Source organism: Pyxicephalus adspersus, chromosome 4, assembly GCF_032062135.1.
Source record: "Pyxicephalus adspersus chromosome 4, UCB_Pads_2.0, whole genome shotgun sequence".
In the NCBI taxonomy this organism is placed as follows: domain Eukaryota; kingdom Metazoa; phylum Chordata; class Amphibia; order Anura; family Pyxicephalidae; genus Pyxicephalus; species Pyxicephalus adspersus.
The window spans coordinates 82,327,077-82,345,677 of NC_092861.1; the positions used below are offsets into that span (position 1 = coordinate 82,327,077).

Sequence of the window (18,601 nt, forward strand, 5' to 3'; positions counted from 1 at the left end):
TTTTATTTGTTATATATACTTGAGTTTTTCCGAAGTATGATATCACTCCTCCCCTTAGAGAAAATCTAGGTGGTCCATGAAGTCTGACCCTTTTTATATTTTACTTGTTTAACCTTTTTTGTTTGAGTATAGGTCAGTTTTATCCAAAGTTCTTTTTATTTTACTGTTGATTGACCTACTGAAACATGTTTTATTTCCCTTACCGTTGATTGTCGCCAAGGTTAGTTCTGATATTTCCCTTTGCTAGTTTTAATCAAAGCTTTGCATTGAAAATACTGAAAAGAAAACTTCTGCTCTCCTTAACCTTATCATCAACCTAAATTGTTATGTATTTAAAGGTATTAGTAATATCCCCATTTCTCTACTTCCCTCGAAACTGTACATATAAGGTTTATGTAGTCTTTCCTGATGTGCTTGTCCTTTTATTATTTCTGTCGGCTGTCCTTTATTGATATACATATATGGTACTATGTAACATTATTTATCTGTATAGGTAGGTTGGTATCTATTTGTCTCATCATCTGAATGTAACAAGGGTAGCTGTACAGTAACAATACTGTATATTTCAGTTGATGTTTAATCATTGTATGTGGTACAATAGATATTATCAACATTTTCAACACCTTCATCAACCTTGCTTGGTTCCTTATTGTTTTTAGTGTTGATGTAAGCAAAATATGATTAAAAAAAGAACCTCTTCATACAAGATTCACATTTTTTTTCCTGGCAAAACCTGCAATAACATCATGGCTGATTTAAACTTAGGTTTAGGGTTGAGATAAGCCCAACCAATTTACAATCTAAGAGATCGGGTGGATAATTTACAGTAGATAGGAGAACGCGAATTAGTTTTGGTTCATAGAGGAACCTGAGTAGGCATTGTTGTCATGTTTCTTGAAGACCAATTAAAGTTCCACTGAAAAAAAAGGTTCAGACTGGCCACACACTTCAGTGTTACATGCTAGCAGAACCACAATATTATTTATACACTCCAGAGACTAATGTAACAGAAAAAGGAGATAAGACAAAAAATTTACAATGTGTACTGAACTGCATATCTACTTCTAACCTAAATTGGCATTGCAATATGAAGATGTGGTCCTCTGGTACATGTGACAACAATAATTTGTTGTTGGCATATGAATTCTGGTTGTTCTCTGGGGGCTAGAAAGGAATGGAGTTATGTCAATTATGGCTAGCCCAGCATCTGTACTTCATGATGTTTTCTCAGTAATTAGGATAATACACTTATTAGGATGGCAAAGTCTCTTTGGCCGAGGGTACCACCCTCGGCCTATTTCATATTTCCTTCCTTCACCACTGCATTGTTCTGTCTATGCTATGTGAGGGATGGTTTGGGCCTATACATGGTGGAAAATGTTATCCCCCTCTTCATTGGACGATGTTCAGGCCTGGCTACTTAGCACTAAAACCCGAGCACTGCATCATGCGAGGAGGTCATATACTTCTCCATAACCAGAAGCACCAGATAATATAATAAAGTTACACCACACTCATTTAGCCACATCTGTTATGCCATCCCAACCCTTGCTCTGCCTTTCACCCTAAGAGCACATGTGCACATAAGATGAACATACTTATGAGTGGAGTTTCTAGGGGTTATACATTTTACAAATGGTTTAATGTAACTTTAAGGTGGATCACTCCAACAGTTTTCAGACATGTGAGAAAAAAAAATGATGTGATGCTTGGTGTTGTCTTGTTAACCCTACAGCTCAAGGCACTTCGGCATCTAAGAATGATTCCAGTTATGACTTTGGTAAATAATTCATAACATTTACCACTACTTACTTAATCATGAAATTTAAGAAATTAAAAAAAACAAGGCAAAATCTTATGTTACCATAATCAAATGAATATTCATGGATGCAGATATTAAATTTAGTTCACTAGTTTGTTATTTTGTGAGTGCTTATTTCATTTATAATATATAAAATATTTCACATAAAAAGTTTAATGCGCTTAGGTGGTTAATCGTTGTTTTTCCCATGTAAACTAAAGCTAGGTACACACTTTCAATAATTATCGTTAGAAAATGAACAATTACGATCGATCAACAATTATGCACGATTATATTTGAACAATCGTATTGTGCACAATTCTGCACATGCTGTAACGATACGATCATTCAAATATAATCCACCAATAGTGTACACACGCTAGATACAATCGTTTGAATGATGCAGGGAGTGACATGTAAAGGAGAAAGTGTATTGCAGAAACATGCACCATCACTGAACGACTGTACACACGATAGATAGTGAACAATTGTTGGCCAATCAGATCCGCCGTGCCAGTCGTTCATTTCCAACGGCAATCCTTGTTCGGCGGCGGCGTTGTTCATTCTTTTTTAGATTTCTGACAATCGGTCGGTCGTTGGTTGTTCGTTTCCAACGATAATTATTGGACATGTGTAGGCAGCTTAAGTATTTACTGTTAATACCCTTAATTTCTCATAGATCATTACGTTCTCTCACAGAATGTTAATTTATAACCACTTCAAAACAGATGCTTTTACTCCCCAACACAGCACATCACACCAAAATAGATGCATTCTGCTCACAGTGACTCAATGTAGTCCATTATTAAGTACCGTACTAATGTACATTGCACAGTAATGAAATGGAAAAGTCTGTTTGGGGTGCCAATAAGAAAATAAATGTCAAGACACCATACAAAAGGAGGTGACATGCATTTCTGTTTTGTGAGTCAACACAGGTTAAAAAATGTTATTTACCATTCTGAACTGTACCTTTAGAGTTATGAGTTCAAATCTGTCACACCTTTTGATTCCCTGTATAGTCAATGTAATTCACAACTTCTCCATTGCCCAGTGCCTTTATAGATTGTAAGTTATAATTGTAGTATGTCAGAAACATTAAAAAGTAATTATACCCAAAGAACAAAAATGTACAATACTTTGCTAAGTGAACAGCCTAAATTCCTTTAGTAAATCAGCCCCACTGTTTCAGTTTTTTTTCTTTTCTAGATTCAATCAAGAACAGATGTGATTGTAAGTCTTCCTTTTCACATATTCTATGTTTTTTAATACCCATACTTTCAAATAAAGTGCAGTAATTCTGCTTCACCCTTTCCCATACCTAAAGAAACCAACCATCTGTCTTTACAGATTCATACTTATCCAGATACCCTTGACCAGCCCACCTTTTGGCTGCATTTACATGGAGCATCTGCAGAATAGCTATGGGACACAGAAAGCAAAACAAATTGGACTAGCCCTTCCCCATGGCAATCCTAAACAGAAAAAAAATGTTTGACCTAAAGATACATTTTATAGGATTTTTGGGGGATTTACTTTACTCTGCCAAGTGCAAACTAGTTCACTCATCTCTAGTTCAAACCTGTTGGCTTTCATTAGCTTTGAAATAAACATAGCATATGACTCTGGAATTCAAATATTTAGACATACAACAATGATAAAAAGACAATACTCACAAAAATGCCTAATTACTATAAAAATAGGTTCTGCTTGAGCCATCCTGAACTTGGTAGGCAAACTCTTACTCCTAACTATACTTTCATGGTTGGAGAATAAGAACTCCCTTTCACCCTCATTGGCTTTGCTTTTTATTCTCTATGGTGAACAGATATGTAGAATAGCACCACGTAATATGTTTGTCCTCTGGTAATTGAATGGTAGACTTTATCAGATCAGGGTATTCTTAGGTGTTGTTGGAGTGCAAGTTTTATATTGTTTAAACAAATATATATATATTGTTTAAACAAATATGTTAATAACACAGTTGCATTTCTCAATTCAATTAATGAAAAGCTACCTGATTAGTTCCACTTGTTGTTAAGATTGGCTTTTTATAGTTTTCATTAATCTTATCACACCTGGGTCATGATGAGATGATTTGTGGACAGCAGGATCTCCCAAAGGACCCCCATGAAGCTGCTCCCACACTAATGAAGCCGCAATTTTGCTGCCCAGTCGCCAGTGATTCTTCAGCTTTCAGTGTCAGTAAGAGAATGACCCTATAGTCATTCATGTAAAATGTTCCTAATTCAGAGAGTTTTTTTACAGTGTGATACAACAGGGACATTTACAAAATTCAAAGATCCTGCTGGGGACTACATAGAATACCTAGTTTATAAGGAACAAGAGTCAACATGTGCGTACCTAATGTCATCCAAAGCCACCTAAACACACTTTCTAATCTAATTACCTGTACATAAAAACAAGTCTGCTTACCAAATTTTTTATCTGTCATTTTTGAAATGTGCAGAAAAGGTGAATGTACCAACTGGTTATGTAAGGCTATTGTGAATGGCTTAGCCACTATTTGTAACAACAAAGTCATTTTTTCCATTTTTTTTATAAAGTGTAAATATGACCTTCTTTACCCTATGTGTGTTTCGTGGTTGTCCATGTGATTTCCCATGGTTCTACTCTTCTTCTCCTTGTAGTAGTAGGTGGCCCCCTATGCTGCAGCATTCTTTAGTGTGGTGTTGAATATGATTAGGTCTCTGCTGTTTGAATTTACTGAACGGTGGAGCTCAAACTGTCAACAAAGAAGCAGCACATGGATAAAAATCAGTTACTATGCTGGTAGGACCATATCAATATCATCTTATCACTGTGCTTCTTATCACTATCTAAACACAGCTAGGGGCAGGTCCATGGCAGCCTGATCTAGGGGAATGTGGGGTGAATAATGCTGGCTGATACACTTTCTGGAATTCTAATGACACCTAGTGGTGGAATAGAAGTAATATGGAGAGCAGCTTTGGATTTAAGGTGAGCATTGCTTCCAACACTGGATTTCAATCTTCTTATGGGCTATTCATTTTTGTTTTATTATTTTGTCAACTTTAATGACAGCAATTACATAAGTACATTATACACAAATAGCTGATCAAATGGCTAGGTAGACACAGGAAATACAGTGGCTTGATACTGATGTCCTTATGAGACCTATGGAACTATCAAGTAATTCTAAAACAGCCCATGAAAGGCAAATGTGTTTGAGAAATACATAAGCACAGAATATTATTCCTGCCAGTGTTTCTGTTGACGGAAAACATTCACAGAAGTTGTACTTTTTTTAACTATACAAAGCAACCTTTTAAGTTACTCCATGTTATGCAATCAGATTTACAAGATTATTCCTTAGATAACGTAGGGCAATGAGATAGCAGGACAAGCACACATTCATGTCATACACTGGCTAAACACAAGCACCTGTATAAACTTGTGATATTGGAAATCTACAACCATCATGTTTGTTATTAATTATAAAACAAAGCAACACTTTTTCTTCCTTGATAAATAATTGTAAATAATAAAAATACATTATTATGTCAAATAGAATTGGGTTTTTTGAATGTTTCAGTAGTGGTTAATTTACTAGTCGTAGGGATCTCTGATTACTTAAAAATGTGATATATCAGTATTATAGGGATGTCTTCCAAAAATGAAAAGCCTTTCTTTACACATGAGTTTACACATCACTTATTTTGTGGCTGCTAACACACAAGTGAATACTTTATGAATAAAATGAACAGTGCAAATGATTGTGTTGTAATGGTTTTAAAAATACCTGTGTTAATGGGAGTATTAAGATCAGGCACATTAGAGTGATCCTAGCCCATAAGTGATCAAATACTAGGAATGATCAGGCAATTTTTGTAAAATTGTGTTCTCTGCAAAAATTGGTGTTTGCAATCAGAAAAATTAATGGCAAAATTATGCTAATTTTAAACATGCTGTGAATTTACACTTTTAACTTAAATGCAAAGCCCTTTAAACATTATATTGTCCCTATAATTGGGTTGGATGAGTTTTTTTTTTTGATCAAGGAAGCCTGTAAAAGCATGATAGACTGCAACATATTACATTTTTGTTCTAGGTTTTAGCCATACTTTAGCTACATATATTTAATTTATGCCAAGTCTAAAAGCACTTTTAAGCCTTAGTTCCCTATGTTATGATTAAGGCTTACGTTTGTACAGATACCCTGTAAGTGCTGGGTAATAAGTGTCGCGCTCAGATTTTCCCACAATCCAACAGTTTTGTCACTTATAGGTGATAAACATTTCTTGGTTCAACAATGCAGTTTCCTTCCCTTTCTGGGCTAATAATAACATACTCTTTTCAATCTAACTGTCAGGAAGGAGATTTGGGAATCAGTAAACCTATGGCTTTGCAGTTCTAACTATGAAGTTAGACTAAACTTAATTTACTAGAAATGTCAACATTCATCTTTTGGGACCTAAAAAGCCCCCCCCCCCCCGATATCTGCTGCCCCACTCTGGGAAATGGTACAGGGGCACATAATACCCCTTACCCATTCCCCAAAAGGTTAAAACAGCCCTAAAAAAACACTACTCCATGTATAAAAATATTTATTCTTTTTTTTCATACTTTAGTGATTTAGTGATATATATATATATATATATATATATATATATGCATACAATGAATGATCTATCCATTTATTCTCCAGCGTCCCTGCTATCTCAACACTGAACTCATCCCTGGATGGATGGATGGATGGATGGAAGGATGGATGGATGGATGGATGGAAGGACCATCTATCATGGACTCCCATACATAAGCTGATGAAGCAAGTGAGGATTGCTGAGATCTGTAAAGTCCATGTTACAAAGTGAACTATAACGATTGTTTAAGTGGACCTATCTCTGAGAGATGATATAAACTGACATTAATGACCTAGTGAGAAAAAATCCAGTGTGTCAGGTTAATGTTCTGGTCCTCTGCTTTTAATACCTTCTGAATCAATGATCCTAAATGAGTATAACACACTGGTGTTAAATATATACCGCTCATTTGTCACACAAAGTGTCACACAGTTATCTACATGCCTGTTTCAGGTGTGATTGAAACTCCTGACACCAAAAGATCAGAATTACATTCAGCAATGGCAGCTTCCAAAATCTACCAGTGGCTTTAACCTATCAATAATGCTGAATTACAAATCTGCCACTGATTCAAAAGTTCTATTTGGCTGAATTTCTTAACATTAATGAATCATTGACATGCCATACCTAAAATATTGAGCATCCAAACTATTGTCATTTAAATAGGCCTCTCTTGCATAACATTAAAAACATTAGCATTCCAGTTCAGCTGCTAGTACAGTCTCAGTATTGCTTATATCTAAAACATTTTTTCCTCATATTGGTGCACTGTCAATATATAAATATAATATATATAGGAAGTAACATTTGTAAATCACTGCACAATAAGAGTTTTGCAAAGTCCTATGCTTTTTGTTTATTGCTTTTCTCATATTTCCAGCTTTCCCTGTTTAAAGTGGGGGCTGTTGTCTTAATAAGTATAAGGAGGTTCAGGTCATATACATCCAAAATATATTTTCCTCATATTGGTGCACTGTCAACATATAAATATAATATATATGGGAAGTAACAATTGTAAATCACTGCACAATTAGTCTTGCAAGGCCTATGCTTTTAGTTCATTGCTTTTCCCATATTGCCATCTAGTGGCTAGAAGAAAACATCACATACATGAGTATCCTGGGGTATAATTTACCATAGCTGCACATTTATTTCCTAAGGATGAGTATCTCATTTTGGATTATATTATAATCAGAGCTAAAGTAATAGGTGTATTTCCACAATAAAAAAAATCCAAATAACATCATACACTAGCAATTTGGCTAATGTGCTGAGTTTAAATAATTTTTAATTTATGTTATAAAATGACCACATATTTTACAGCCAGATTTTAAAATGAATTAAAATGTGGAAATGGTCTAAATAAATAAAAATTTAATTTTGTTATATAGTACATGGCGCATTTATTGAACAACCTATACAGTATGATGTTTTTCTCCTAAAGATTTTGCTAAAAAGAAATGGTGGTCCTTCTCCATAAAGTTACTGGCACAACAGGCATAGAGGCTGGTATTCCAATAGCAAGAGAGATGCATTGATGTAGGTCTGCTGCTACATCCCTACCAGTCTATGTTTCCTTCAGAATCAGGTGTTTTAAAAGCAAAGCTCAGATAAAGGAGGGAAGCAGTATGAGCAGCTCATCATCTGTGGAGCAATGTAAGGAACATCCCGATAAAAGAAGACATTGAGTAAAAAGATAAGCTCATCTGTCTATTTCTTCTTCTGTCACTGTCCATTGGGTGTTGGGAAGGGATCTAAAAGAAAAAAAAAAGTGGATGCTATTTATAAATATTTTTTTTCAAAGATTCTCACAACTTTTATCCCAAAATTACAAATTCAGTAGAAAATCTGTGATTCAATGTATGATTTATAAGTTTACTGATGACATTTATAAATATTCCCTACCAGGCAGGACTTAATAGACAGAAATACAAATGCTTTGGTAAGCAAGGCAGCGCACACATGCTTTTAATTTTTGTGTCTCGGAACAATGTTTAATAATAATTTCTAGCAAAATAGACTGGCAGATGAACAAACAAGCGCCGTTCTGTGTTATAAAGAGGGGAGAGAACTAGCAAGCAACACCCCAGTGTGCTCTTCTCTCTTCATTCCTATTGCAGTCATTCATCATCTGTTGTTTATGGAACCATCAGGTTAGATCCAATAATGACATCGACTTCATCGACAGTCGACTTCTGTTCTCACGATTCTCACGAGTCCCACTGTTCATATCGGGCGAGAATCAATTGACGTTTGTACATAGCCTTAAATGGTCATGTTTCCTTATATGATTTTTTGGATTCCAGCTTTGGATGTTTTTGAATTAATTCAGTTGCAATAAAACACACCAGCTTTAAATCCAAACCTGTTACAATAATGTCCAGCTTTTTTTCCACAGTGTTTGAAGAAAGAATGTAATTTGTAAGTTACCTCTGTGGTGTCCTGCAATACATGTATTATTTTGCCCCATAAACTATAAAGCCACCTTTTTTTAAATCAAGCAATAGTGTATACTTACATCTCCAAACAGTGCTGTTTCCTTTCATCCACTATTATTTTGTATATAAAAAAACAAATTGAGCAAAATCCAAATTATTAACTATTTATAATATTTGTTCCAAGTTCCAATAATTCATCTTGCAAAAAAATGAAAAAAGATGGAATTATTTGTGTATACCCATCACTTAATATTTTTAGAGGGGTTGCACAACAAAGATTTACAAAAGTTTTATTTTCGCCATACTCCCTATTTGTTCAATTTTCTAAACATGTTTTTGTACACCTGAATGTGAGAGATATTTGTGAACTCTTGTAACTCTGAAAATGAAACTTGTTTAGTAAATCTTTCTCTATGTGAACTGTGTATAGTAAATCACTTCTGATTCACAAATGCCTGCACAACTGTTGCAGTTCAGTTCAGTATATGTGGTCTTGCAAGAACTTTGGACAGTATCATTATGTCAGATAAGTGTAAATTTAACTTGTGCCATGCTTGCAGTGTATAAACAACATTCTATGTCCTGCTATAACCTCCTCCTAGTTAATTAACAGTTGGAACAAATGCTGAAAACAGAAGTCTCTAGAAAAGCACTCCACTGTGAAAGTGATAGTAACCTTAACCTTAAAGGAACTCAAGGAAATAATGGGAACTGCCATGCCTGACCTAGTTTTTGTGAATGCTAACTCCCTGTTGGCATTCTGATGCTTTCAATTAAGGTATGAAACTTTTCTAACACTCATTTAGTATGCATTTTACAGGTCTGGGACTAAAAAATAGTGAGGTCAGATATAATCAGACATTAAGTATTTTCAGAAGGAAATAATCAATGGCAGCCTCCATGTATCTCTAATGCAAGGGTCACTTTAAAGCCCCACAGTAGCCAGGTACCGCTCTCTTCCTAAAATCAGTAACTGTTCATGCCAACAGATTCAGTTTAGGACACTTGTTGGATCTTCATCCACATTGGTACAAGGTGTAATGTCTTCAAGCAAAGTTTGTCTGGGCCTGATTTATGATGAAAGTTTATGACTTCAGCTGGTTAGGTATGCAGGTAGTTTTACATGTTTATCCTTTCTTAGCTTTTCTAATAACATACTGGAGAATCTAACTTTAAACTTTTTATATATGATTTTGCACATTTTTGATACCTTTATTTACATGATGCTTTATTGACAGATATTCTATCATTTGACACTAAATATATTGGTTAAATTTCCTAAAGGGCTGGATTCCTGATTTATTTACAATGTATATAATCAGTTTTTATAGGATTTTAAGTTTGCTGAATGACTGTTGGAAATCTTCTTGTCTTCATCACTAGGTGGAGCAGTGCAATATTGTCTTTTGTAGATTCAATAGACTATAATAGTATTACTGCATGGTATTATAAGTTTTTTCTATCAGTTTTTAGACTGTGCCCCCTATGAAGTCCAATCCCCACAAAGTTTAATGACTACTAAGCTCCCTAGCTCAGAATTCTTTCAGCCCTAATCAGAAAATGACTAGTTTAGGCGTGGTTTGCATATCAAGTAATATATAAAGTAAAATGGAAAAAGCAGATGTTTATTGCTGACAGCAAAACAAACCTGAATTGATTTGAACAGGAAAAACCAAATACGGTATGTTTAGTAGAATATGTGCGAAAATGTAAGATGTTCATATTTAAACTATTTAAAAAATATTTATTCATATGTGAATTGAAGCATGTTGTTCAAAGTTGTATCTTTTTTCAGTAACTTGCTGATTTCTTGAATATAGAGATCTCAACTATTTACTCACAATATAATGTTACTGTAAACCTTGGCCATATTTTTTAGGCCTCAGAACATTTACAGGATTACAGGAGTTGTTAACTAAATTGTCAAACTCTGTTCTATAGGACCCTTTATTTCTAGGTCATTGCTGGTGAATATCTAGTGAATATGTGTGGGTGGTGCTACAAAAAGATGTGCTACCACTGGTATCAATTTAAAAGGAGCATTTCAACATAGTTCCACCACTCCATCATTAGGCATGATTTAATAAAGCTCTCCAAGGCTGGAGAGGATACACTTTTATCAGTGAAGCTGGGTCCAGGAAACCTGGACTGGATTTCCTAAAAGTCATTTGCTAATTGTTTTTTAATCCTAGACCAGATTTATTCCAGGTTCGCTGGATCAGCCAGCTTCACTGATGACAGTGTGTCCTCTCTAGCCTTGGAGAGCTTCAATAAATCAGGACCAATGATGGATAGATTTAGAAGGTGAAAATCCTGGAATACATAGAACAGAGCTGATGTTTTGGATAAGCCTCGATTTGCAGACTGCTTTCTCCCAGACCTATGCCCACACATGTTCCCCTGTGCCAATGCTGAATAATGCTTCTGTACCCAATCGCAGTGTCTATAGCAGTGCTTTTTCGACCTTCTTACATGGTGGAACCTCTTGAAATAACTTTTAGGTCTTCAGGGAACCCCAACTAACAGCTCACAGTATTAGCATGGTAATCAGTGGGAAGAATGCCTCGTACGTTGCTGGCTAGTGGGAAGAATGTCCCCATTTTAGCGTAGTTTGCTTCCCTAAAAACATCATGGGGTCTATTTATTAAGCAGTGAATCTGATATTCAGCCAACACTCTCTCGTAGAGAATGTTCTCTGGTCAAGAAAGTCAATTTGTTTGAATTTCCATCACAGAATGTTCTGTGAATGTCAGATTTAATGCCTTATAAATAGACATCAATAAAAGTTTTTGCCAAATGATCAGACCATTGAGTGAAATATAATAAAAACATGTAAGTACAATACAATTAGCTGTGGATAAAGTCGAGTAAAGTTAATGTTCCAGATCCATTTCCCCTTTTTCACATTTTCTGTCCCTGTGGTCCCATTACATATCTTTATTAGAAAGTTTCCCATCACTGCATGCCACTACAGAAATCAAGGATAAATGTTCAATGGGAACACAGTCAGTAAAAAAAACAACATAGGTTCAAGATTTCCTCTCTAACGAAATATAACGAAAAGCTTTATTTCATGAATTTCAATGTGTTTCCATGGCTAGCAAACAGAGCTCAGGATTTCCTGACTTTGCTAAATATATTTTTTATTTCATGAAATCTTAAATTCATCTCAGTTTTTGTTGGCTTTCTTTTGTATAGGTATTAGCTTTTAAATAATATTATATTTGTTTCCAGTTTACAAAGTATACTTGAAGTTCTCGCAATTGAAAAGAATAATAGTTCAACTTTTTTACAAGGCATTACAGTGGGTTATGAAGCATGTTCCCGCACATTGAAGGCTGTTCTTAGCATTAGGCACTTAGCATTAGGATTGCATGAAGAGTGCAACACCAGACCAACTGTATATCCTGTCAAAGCAGTTGTTGGAGAAACATACTCAAAATTTCTTAGCTGTTTCCAGACTCCTGGGAAATTACCTTATACCACAGGTAGAATTCATTGTATTTTATGTACTGTTTGATAATAGGACTGACACTGTTAAGCTACGTACACACGTCAGATTTTTATCACCCGATAATCGGCATCGGCCAATTATCGGGCGAAAATCTGCCGTGTGTACAGTCGGTGTCGTCCATCGTCCGAACGACCGTCCTGCCGGATCCACGGACGATGGATGAAAACCGATCCTAATGAAAGGGAAGGGGGAGAGCGCGCAGCAGGGTGCCGCTCCGTCGCTCTCCCCCTCCCCTCTCCATAGAGCAGAACGGTGCTGTATGTACAGCATCGTTCATGCATCGTGCAGTCCCTTGTCGTTGGAAAGGATCGTGAAAGATCCTTTCCAACGACAAAAATTGCAGGTGTGTACGCAGCTTTAGATTTGTCCCAATAATCTACAGAATGGTCAGAATAGTAAGAATAATTCATGTGGTTAAAACAATTAATTTAAGACAGGCAACATGTAAGCATTTAACAGTCGTGGACCCGTGTCCTTTGACAAGCCACATCATGTGTAAAATCTGCATGAAACAATGCAAATTATATATCATAGCCTATTATTTCTGTAACCATGAATCTCTCATAGTTATGGATGTGGTACAGAAAAGAAGTTGGTTTATAATCCACAAAAACATGTCCTGAAACTTTAGGTTTTAAATGAAAAAGTATCAAGGACCTAATTTGGTTATAGACTAATAAACACAATGCTGTCTTTGAAAAGTTTATCTAGACATTCTTCACACAGATATACAAAGCCAAATATCTAGGACACATTTATTTAAAAGAACAACTGCATACATAGTAACTGTAACTTTACACATTCAAACATTAAACATTCAACTTCAAACACAATTTTTTTTTTTGGACACCATTATGTTTATTGATTGTTTTATTTTATTGTTTTAGAAATGTTTTATATTATACATACAGTGTTTTATTTAAATGTTTTCTTTATAGAAATAAGTCAGATCATCTGCTTCTACTCTGAGTGATAGAATTAGATTCCCTCCCTTTTACACACCATCCCAAGTGATACATTCCAAACAAAAGCAGTTGTGGAACAAAGCCTTTCAGTGGAAGTGGGTTGGAATAGAGATGATGATTATGGAAAATTTGCTTTGGATCTCCTAAATGATCTTTGGATCTGCTTTGGATCTCCTAAATGATCTTCTTATAGGCTGAGAGATATGCACAGCTTTCTCCAAAATAGTATCATATATAGATCATCCATTTTTGCTGAGTTATAGAAACGGGGCCATTAAGCAAATAAAAAAAAAGTACTACAAATGTTGTGGTTGTTATTGCAAAGGGTTCCATTGTTAGCAAACTTCTTAAAGCCTGCATTGAAGTTAATATTTCCAAAACCCGGATTGCAACTGAAAGCTGATCTAATTATATGGACGTTTTGAGTACTGAAGACATTGAGAATGTTGGTTCAACTTTCTTGGAATCAACTTTAAAATAGGCTATGTTAAAGGATTTGAAGAAATATTCAACCACCAGGAATAGATTCAGTAAATCATTTTTTTTTTTAAAATTCAAGAGTTTATATAATATTGCACTGCAATTTATAAGAAATTCCTGGAGTGCATTAGGTCATCAAAAGATTGCACCTTAGACGATCTTTCAATTATGAAGTCACCTCTAGAATGTCAAGAAGGGCATTTGCCTTTTTAAACAATAACTACTTTGCAGAAAATATTGATATGGAGCAAAAGATAAAGCACATGCTTTGCCAGTATAGCCATAGTACAGGCTCTACAAAACATTCTATGCAAAAGTGGAAACTGTATAAATGATACTAACTTCTCACAAACTCAGGTAATGATACTGTTTGTTTTACATAATATTTGTTGGCACATAAATTGTAAGAGTTATAAATCTGGAGCCTGTACTTTATAATTGGAGATCTGGTTGAAGATAAAAAATAAACATGACCATTTTTGATTATTTACTAACAAAAAGATATTATTATCAAATATTTCTTACCCTAATATGCAAAAATATATAATAAAAATCATTGTCAGTATGCCATAATGAATGAGTAGATATTGCATTGGACGCCAGAAATGATGGAGAATGTGTCACAAAAGTTAAAAACCTAGTAGAACACTTGCTTAAATGTTCTCCTGTAGTCAGAAAACTGTTGATGAACATGAATTGGTGTGTATACCTTGCTAGTGGAATGAACCCTAAATGCACATGATTAAAATATAGCTTTGAAAAAGTCAGTCAAGTAAAATATGTTGCATGCAAATAATGTAAATGTTCATAGCTAGCAAATGAAGTTCAGTACAAGAGCCTGGTCTAAAAGGGAAGTGCAAAGCTCTCTTTATAGTGCTCTGGGAATCAATTGCCAAGGATTTTATTTGTTTTTGTAAAACATACTTTGCATACATGTAATAAAAACAACCATAATACATAAAGTTAAAACAACATGATAAACTAAAAAATATACAATAAAATTGACTCAAAAACATTGATTCAAAGACAGGTATGTCACCAAGTGCCTGAACTAAATGAACTTGAATGAATGAATTGAACAAAATGAACTAAGTGAACAACAATTTTATTAATTCCTATTTCTAAAGTATGGTTTATGACTAACAAGAAGAGTACGGGTAGAGTGGGCAACATCTTACTCTTTTTGAATTTTTTATTTTTTTTTTTATTTGTGTGTATTAATCTCTCTTTTTTGTATTTGGGTATCTTACTGAGTCTTTGGGCCTGGTCCAAGGCTAACCTTTCATCAATGAACCTGAGAGATCCAGCAAACCTCATATGGATTTATTATGACTAATTTGACTAATTATGACATTTATTATGCTATGACTAAGACTTTGGCAAAGAGAGGGAGACTTTGCCATGCATCAATAAAAGGCTAAGTCCATTATGTGTTATATTTCCAAACTAGTGGGATGATAGACTGAAATGTTATATCATTGCAGGTTTGAATCTAAAGATTCTCCCATTCATTCACAATCATGCTTAAAAAAAAGTATTTATAACACACCTGGTTACAGTCTATTCTTACCACAATACAATTCAATTTGTTTTTGTGTCCTTAAAAAAAATTTAAATGATCAGCACCAATGTCCCCATATAGCACTGATCCTTCACTTCCTCCTATTGATATTGACAGTCATAAAAAACCTAATATTTTTAACCGAAGCCATTGTAAGCGGCTGTTATGAATGTGTTGATTGTACTGAGAATTATTATTCACCTAATACAGGTAAGTGTTTTATGAAATCCTAACCCTTTCATAAAACCATAGATATAACATGCATACAAAATATGAATACAAAATGGTCAGCGCTTTCAATTTTCCCAACTTATGTTGTGATCCTAACAATTTTAGCTCTTCAACCTGTGTACAAAGTTCACATAAATGACAGCTTGCTTTTGTATTTTTCCCCTCCTTGCTCCCTCTCCTCCTCCCTGGCTGTAATGGAGTGTTTGTAAGTGCTGAAGATGATTTACAACCAGTGCACAGACACCTTACTTCATACAAAGCTGGTGGGGGTGTTATTGATAATCCAGGCAGGATTAGGTGCTAAAACATGCTCTGGTTTAAAGGGGATTGAGCAGAAGATGGATTTATGCTTATGGACATTGGAAGCTGCAACTGAATTAAAAAGGAACAGAATTTTAAAGAAAAGGCTGCTTGGTTTGCAGTTCAATTGCACATTGAAGTTAACCTGTGATCATGCACTAAAGCGTTTCTTGTGCTATATACACATTGACACTGTACTTTCCTTTTGCAGACTGAATGTCAGAAATGCCCCCGAAACCAGTAGTGTTGGTGTTCAGATTCGGGTTGTCCTTATATTCGACCCGTATATGGCTGTTCGAATTCGGATGGACCTGACACGAAAAACACAGGATTCGACTTTGCAAATGTGTGTAAAAAAATGTGTTAAAAAAAGAGTCCCTAATGTTAAAGTAATTGTGTGATTTGTGTAACTAACTTTTATTTTTTTACAGGTTATCCCACAATAACAGGATGATTCCCACGGCTGCACAGCCATGGGAATCCTCCTGTCAGTGTTGGATTCCTGGTGACTAGAAGTTAAATGAGGACAAGTCTTCCCATTTATCACCTCTAGTGCTCTGTAATTGGCTGAGGAAAGGTAAACCCTGATGACAGCTCAAGCGTCATCAGGATTTTCCTTTCCCCAGCCAATCACAGAGCACTAGAGGTGAATGGGGATACTTGTCCCCATTTAGCCTCCAGTTCCTTGGGTTACCGTGGGACTCCAGTATTCTTGGCTAGAGAATCTCTATCCAAGAACACATGTTATAGTTACGCTGGGGCTGCAAGAGCAATAAGGGGAGCGGAGCTGTCAGCTCTGCTCCCCTGATTGCTCCTGCAGTTCTTGCAGTTCTACACAGTCCCGAAAAATAACCCGGATTTCCGCACTTTAATGGTGTTCGAATTCGACGTTCGATCACCCGAACAATATCGTCCTATTCGATCGAAAAGCTGTAAAATCAAATAGTCAGATATTCGACCAGTACTAGAAACCAGTGGTCAAAAAATGAAAGCTCTTATTGTAAAAACAGAACAATTGACTTCAAACTGAAAGGTCAATTTGAAATTTAATTAGTAACTTTTGCTGCTCCAGGAGATCCAGCAAACCTGGAAAGGATCTGGTCCAAGATTCAAAACATTTGCTAACAAATGATCTTCAAGAAATACATTCTAGGTTTGCTGGATCATTCAGCTTCACTGAATATTATGAATCCTCTCATTTAATAAATCAGGTCCACTGTCTATATATCTTGTGTTTTAATCAAATCCATGAGAATTCTTTTGGCATTCAAGTCAACCTTGAGAAGAAAAAAGTTAGTAACAATAACTATTGTCATTATCAGCATTCTAACTGATATCCAAATCTGAATTTGTATATTATGACTTGTCCTGAAGGGTCCCTATTTCATATAAAGCATACCAGAACATATTATCCTGTTTTGTGATGAAGGGTCATATGTGGCATTCGGAATTATTTTAGGTTACATTGGATTAAGCTACGTACACACTTCCAATTATTATCGTTGGAAAACGAACAACGAACGATCCTGCACGATATCTACGAACGATCGTATAGCACCGATCCTGCACATAGAGATAACGACACGATCGTTCGCAGATATTGTACACACAATAGATACGATCGTTTGAGCGATAGAGAAACTATGTGCACGACAGGAAAGTGAACGAACGTTCGTTCATTACGCATGCTCAGCCCATGGACGATCAACGAACGACCGTACACACGAACGATGTTCAACGATCGTCGTCCAATCCGATCCGCCAGTCCGGTCGTTCGTTTCCAGCGACTTTCCTCGTTCGTCGGCGTCGTTGGTTACTTTTTTACGAACGATTTTTTGCCCAATCGGTCGTTCGTCGTTCGTTTTGAACGATAAAAATTGGAAGTGTGTACGCACCTTTACTTGCATTAGTTTGTTTACTTTTAGATTACTAAGGTAGAAACCTACTGGAAAAATACAATGAAGATGGATGTATTAGTTCCAGATTGCTTGTGTACACCTTTGTTTGGATTCTCTTTATTCCCATCTATGTGGACTATACAAGTGGTGTTTATCTCTCCATTGTACAAGCCATTGCTATACTGGCCTCAATATATGAAGTGATATCTTTCCACATCTTACCAGTTTGTTACATAATTATTTTCAAAAGAGACTTTTTTAATTGACAGAGTTACCTGCAGAGTATCTTTATTTTCTATAAGACTAAGGTTTTCTCAGTTTGTCAGAATTCTCCAGATCAAGAGGCCAAACCCAAACAAGATATTGAAGCTGTTCATGTGCCTAGAGATATATTCCCTTCAAGTGATGGGAAAGAGACATAAGAGCTGTTATTGGCCATACTTTTATGTTTGTATAGGATGCCCTAACACATATATTAGGCAAGTTTTTTTCTTCACAAAACAGATCTCCTCGTAGGATTACAAGATTGTAAGATTTGTTTTTAACAATTGTGCCTTGAAATGTCTGCTGTTTTTTAAAACAGTAGTTCGGGGGTTAGTTTTATTTTTTAGTATTCACATATTTTAGTCTGATTATCAACCTCAATCGATTATCAACCTCAATCAATCGATCTATTATCGGTTGTAAAATATTTGTTAAAGTTTGTAATGTTTGTATTTATATAAAATATTTATTTTAAGAATAAATGTTTATATAAGAAAAAACGATGTAAACGAAAAAACTAATAA

The 18,601-nt window shown here is 35.4% G+C and overlaps 1 pseudogene; it reads left to right on the top strand.

The window, feature by feature from the left end:
- Window positions 1-4,700: 4,700 nt before the first annotated feature.
- On the top strand, window positions 4,701-18,079 carry LOC140329812 (G-protein coupled receptor family C group 6 member A-like; annotated as a pseudogene).
- Window positions 18,080-18,601: the final 522 nt, after the last annotated feature.